The sequence below is a fragment of the Penaeus vannamei genome, chromosome 36 (genome assembly GCF_042767895.1).
Source record: "Penaeus vannamei isolate JL-2024 chromosome 36, ASM4276789v1, whole genome shotgun sequence".
Lineage (NCBI taxonomy): Eukaryota > Metazoa > Arthropoda > Malacostraca > Decapoda > Penaeidae > Penaeus > Penaeus vannamei.
Window position 1 is genome coordinate 9227822 of NC_091584.1, and position 7500 is coordinate 9235321.

The following is a 7500-nucleotide window of genomic DNA, read 5'->3' on the forward strand; positions in this document are numbered from 1 at the left end:
CACAAGACAACAAGAAGCGCACATGTACTCACACACACAAGACAACAATAAGCGCACATGTACTCACACACACAAGACAACAATAAGCGCACATGTACTCACACACAAGACAACAATAAGCGCACATGTACTCACACACACAAGACAACAATAAGCGCACATGTACTCACACACACAAGACAACAATAAGCGCACATGTACTCACACACACAAGACAACAATAAGCGCACATGTACTCACACACACAAGACAACAATAAGCGCACATGCACTCACACACACAAGACAACAATAAGCGCACATGCACTCACACACACAAGACAACAATAAGCGCACATGTACTTACACACACAAGACAACAATAAGCGCACATGCACTCACACACACAAGACAACAATAAGCGCACATGCACTCACACACAAGACAAGAATTAGCGCACATGTACTCACACACACAAGACAAGAATTAGCGCACATGTACTCACACACACAAGGCAAGAATTAGCGCACATGTACTCACACACAAGACAACAATAAGCGCACATGCACTCACACACAAGACAAGAATTAGCGCACATGTACTCACACACACAAGACAAGAATTAGCGCACATGTACTCACACACACAAGACAACAATAAGCGCACATGTACTCACACACACAAGACAACAATAAGCGCACATGTACTCACACACACAAGACAACAATAAGCGCACATGCACTCACACACACAAGACAACAATAAGCGCACATGTACTTACACACACAAGACAACAATAAGCGCACATGCATTCACACACACAAGACAACAATAAGCGCACATGCACTCACACACAAGACAACAATTAGCGCACATGTACTCACACACACAAGAAAACAATAAGTGCACATGCACTCACACACACAAGACAACAATAAGTGCACATGCACTCACACACACAAGACAACAATAAGCACACATGTACTCACACAAGGCAACAATAAGCACACATGTACTCACACAAGGCAACAATAAGCGCACATGTACTCACACAAGACAACAATAAGCGCACATGTACTCACACAAGACAACAATAAGCACACATGTACTCACACAAGGCAACAATAAGCGCACATGTACTCACACAAGACAACAATAAGCGCACATGTACTCACATACACAAGACAACAATAAGCGCACATGTACTCACACAAGACAACAATAAGCGCACATGTACTCACACAAGGCAACAATAAGCACACATGTACTCACACAAGGCAACAATAAGCGCACATGTACTCACACACACGAGATAACAATAAGCGCACATGTACTCACACAAGACAACAATAAGCGCACATGTACTCACACACACGAGATAACAATAAGCGCACATGTACTCACACAAGACAACAATAAGCACACATGTACTCACATAAGGCAACAATAAGCGCACATGTACTCACACACACGAGATAACAATAAGCGCACATGTACTCACACAAGACAACAATAAGCACACATGTACTCACACACAAGACAACAATAAGCACACATATACTCACACACAAGACAACAATAAGCGCACATGTACTCACACAAGACAACAATAAGCGCACATGTACTCACACACACAAGACAACAATAAGCGCACATGTACTCACACACAAGACAACAATAAGCGCACATGTACTCACACACAAGACAACAATAAGCGCACATGTACTCACACACAAGACAACAATAAGCGCACATGTACTTACACACACAAGACAACAAGAAGCGCACATGTTCTCACACACACAAGACAACAATAAACGCACATGTATTCACACACACACAAGACAACAATAAGTGCACATGTACTCACACACAAGACAACAATAAGCGCACATGTACTCACACACACAAGACAACAAGAAGCGCACATGTACTCACACAAGACAACAATAAACGCACATGTACTCACACACAAGACAACAATAAGCGCACATGTACTCACACACAAGACAACAATAAGCGCACATGTACTCACACACACAAGACAACAAGAAGCGCACATGTACTCACACAAGACAACAATAAACGCACATGTACTCACACACAAGACAACAATAAGTGCACATGTACTCACACACAAGACAACAATAAGCGCACATGTACTCACACACAAGACAACAATAAGTGCACATGTACTCACACACAAGACAACAATAAGTGCACATGTACTCACACACAAGACAACAATAAGTGCACATGTACTCACACACAAGACAACAATAAGCGCACATGTACTCACACACAAGACAACAATAAGTGCACATGTACTCACACACAAGACAACAATAAGCGCACATGTACTCACACACAAGACAACAATAAGTGCACATGTACTCACACACAAGACAACAATAAGTGCACATGTACTCACACACAAGACAACAATAAGTGCACATGTACTCACACACAAGACAACAATAAGTGCACATGTACTCACACACAAGACAACAATAAACGCACATGTACTCACACACACAGGACAACAAGAAGCGCACATGTACTCACACACACAAGACAACAAGAAGCGCACATGTACTCACACACACAAGACAACAAGAAGCGCACATGTACTCACACACACAAGACAACAATAAGCGCACATGTTCTCACACACACAAGACAACAATAAACGCACATGTACTCACACACACAAGACAACAATAAGCGCACATGTACTCACACACACAAGACAACAAGAAGCGCACATGTACTCACACACACAAGACAACAAGAAGCGCACATGTACTCACACACACAAGACAACAAGAAGCGCACATGTACTCACACACAAGACAAGAATTAGCGCACATGTACTCACACACAAGACAACAATAAGCGCACATGTACTCACACACACAAGACAACAAGAAGCGCACATGTACTCACACAAGACAACAATAAACGCACATGTACTCACACACAAGACAACAATAAGTGCACATGTACTCACACACAAGACAACAATAAGTGCACATGTACTCACACACAAGACAACAATAAGCGCACATGTACTCACACACACAAGAGAACAATAAGCGCACATGCACTCACACAAGACAACAATAAGCGCACATGTACTCACACACAAGACAACAATAAGTGCACATGTACTCACACACAAGACAACAATAAGTGCACATGTACTCACACACAAGACAACAGTAAGCGCACATGTACTCACACACACAAGACAACAATAAGCGCACATGTACTCACACACACAAGACAACAAGAAGCGCACATGTACTCACACACAAGACAACAATAAGCGCACATGTACTCACACACACAAGACAACAATAAGCGCACATGTACTCACACACACAAGACAACAATAAGCGCACATGTACTCACACACACACAACACAACAATAAGCGCACATGTACTCACACACACAAGATAACAATAAGCGCACATGTACTCACACACACAAGACAACAATAAGCGCACATGTACACACACACACAAGACAACAATAAGCGCACATGTACTCACACACACACAAGACAACAATAAGCGCACATGTACACACACACACAAGACAACAATAAGCGCACATGTACTCACACACACACAAGACAACAATAAGCGCACATGTACACACACACACAAGACAACAATAAGCGCACATGTACACACACACACAAGACAACAATAAGCGCACATGTACACACACACACAAGACAACAATAAGCGCACATGTACTCACACACACACAAGACAACAATAAGCGCACATGTACTCACACACACAAGACAACAATAAGTGCACATGTACTCACACACAAGATAACAATAAGCGCACATATACTCACACATAAGGCAACAGTAAGCGCACATGTACACACACACACAAGACAACAAAAAGCGCACATGTACTCACACGCACAAGGCAACAATAAGCGCACATGTACTCACACACATAAGGCAACAATAAGCGCACATGTACTCACACGCACAAGGCAACAATAAGCGCACATGTACTCACACGCACAAGGCAACAATAAGCGCACATGTACTCACACACACAAGACAACAATAAGCGCACATGCACTCACACACACAAGACAACAATAAGCGCACATGTACTCACACACACACAAGACAACAATAAGCGCACATGTACTCACACACACACAAGACAACAATAAGCGCACATGTACTCACACACAAGACAACAATAAGCGCACATGTACTCACACACACACACAAGACAACAATAAGCGCACATGTACTTACACACACAAGACAACAATTAGCGCACATGTACTTACACACACAAGACAACAATTAGCGCACATGTACTCACACACAAGACAACAATAAGCACACATGTACTTACACACACAAGACAACAATAAGCGCACATGCACTCACACACACAAGACAACAATAAGCGCACATGTACTTACACACACAAGACAACAATAAGCGCACATGCATTCACACACACAAGACAACAATAAGCGCACATGCACTCACACACAAGACAACAATTAGCGCACATGTACTCACACACACAAGAAAACAATAAGTGCACATGCACTCACACACACAAGACAACAATAAGTGCACATGCACTCACACACACAAGACAACAATAAGCACACATGTACTCACACAAGGCAACAATAAGCACACATGTACTCACACAAGGCAACAATAAGCGCACATGTACTCACACAAGACAACAATAAGCGCACATGTACTCACACAAGACAACAATAAGCACACATGTACTCACACAAGGCAACAATAAGCGCACATGTACTCACACAAGACAACAATAAGCGCACATGTACTCACATACACAAGACAACAATAAGCGCACATGTACTCACACAAGACAACAATAAGCGCACATGTACTCACACAAGGCAACAATAAGCACACATGTACTCACACAAGGCAACAATAAGCGCACATGTACTCACACACACGAGATAACAATAAGCGCACATGTACTCACACAAGACAACAATAAGCGCACATGTACTCACACACACGAGATAACAATAAGCGCACATGTACTCACACAAGACAACAATAAGCACACATGTACTCACATAAGGCAACAATAAGCGCACATGTACTCACACACACGAGATAACAATAAGCGCACATGTACTCACACAAGACAACAATAAGCACACATGTACTCACACACAAGACAACAATAAGCACACATATACTCACACACAAGACAACAATAAGCGCACATGTACTCACACAAGACAACAATAAGCGCACATGTACTCACACACACAAGACAACAATAAGCGCACATGTACTCACACACAAGACAACAATAAGCGCACATGTACTCACACACAAGACAACAATAAGCGCACATGTACTCACACACAAGACAACAATAAGCGCACATGTACTTACACACACAAGACAACAAGAAGCGCACATGTTCTCACACACACAAGACAACAATAAACGCACATGTATTCACACACACACAAGACAACAATAAGTGCACATGTACTCACACACAAGACAACAATAAGCGCACATGTACTCACACACACAAGACAACAAGAAGCGCACATGTACTCACACAAGACAACAATAAACGCACATGTACTCACACACAAGACAACAATAAGCGCACATGTACTCACACACAAGACAACAATAAGCGCACATGTACTCACACACACAAGACAACAAGAAGCGCACATGTACTCACACAAGACAACAATAAACGCACATGTACTCACACACAAGACAACAATAAGTGCACATGTACTCACACACAAGACAACAATAAGCGCACATGTACTCACACACAAGACAACAATAAGTGCACATGTACTCACACACAAGACAACAATAAGTGCACATGTACTCACACACAAGACAACAATAAGTGCACATGTACTCACACACAAGACAACAATAAGCGCACATGTACTCACACACAAGACAACAATAAGTGCACATGTACTCACACACAAGACAACAATAAGCGCACATGTACTCACACACAAGACAACAATAAGTGCACATGTACTCACACACAAGACAACAATAAGTGCACATGTACTCACACACAAGACAACAATAAGTGCACATGTACTCACACACAAGACAACAATAAGTGCACATGTACTCACACACAAGACAACAATAAACGCACATGTACTCACACACACAGGACAACAAGAAGCGCACATGTACTCACACACACAAGACAACAAGAAGCGCACATGTACTCACACACACAAGACAACAAGAAGCGCACATGTACTCACACACACAAGACAACAATAAGCGCACATGTTCTCACACACACAAGACAACAATAAACGCACATGTACTCACACACACAAGACAACAATAAGCGCACATGTACTCACACACACAAGACAACAAGAAGCGCACATGTACTCACACACACAAGACAACAAGAAGCGCACATGTACTCACACACACAAGACAACAAGAAGCGCACATGTACTCACACACAAGACAAGAATTAGCGCACATGTACTCACACACAAGACAACAATAAGCGCACATGTACTCACACACACAAGACAACAAGAAGCGCACATGTACTCACACAAGACAACAATAAACGCACATGTACTCACACACAAGACAACAATAAGTGCACATGTACTCACACACAAGACAACAATAAGTGCACATGTACTCACACACAAGACAACAATAAGCGCACATGTACTCACACACACAAGAGAACAATAAGCGCACATGCACTCACACAAGACAACAATAAGCGCACATGTACTCACACACAAGACAACAATAAGTGCACATGTACTCACACACAAGACAACAATAAGTGCACATGTACTCACACACAAGACAACAGTAAGCGCACATGTACTCACACACACAAGACAACAATAAGCGCACATGTACTCACACACACAAGACAACAAGAAGCGCACATGTACTCACACACACACAAGACAACAATAAGCGCACATGTACTCACACACACAAGACAACAATAAGCGCACATGTACACACACACACAAGACAACAATAAGCGCACATGTACTCACACACACACAAGACAACAATAAGCGCACATGTACACACACACACAAGACAACAATAAGCGCACATGTACACACACACACAAGACAACAATAAGCGCACATGTACACACACACACAAGACAACAATAAGCGCACATGTACTCACACACACACAAGACAACAATAAGCGCACATGTACACACACACACAAGACAACAATAAGCGCACATGTACTCACACACACACAAGACAACAATAAGCGCACATGTACACACACACACAAGACAACAATAAGCGCACATGTACACACACACACAAGACAACAATAAGCGCACATGTACACACACACACAAGACAACAATAAGCGCACATGTACTCACACACACACAAGACAACAATAAGCGCACATGTACTCACACACACAAGACAACAATAAG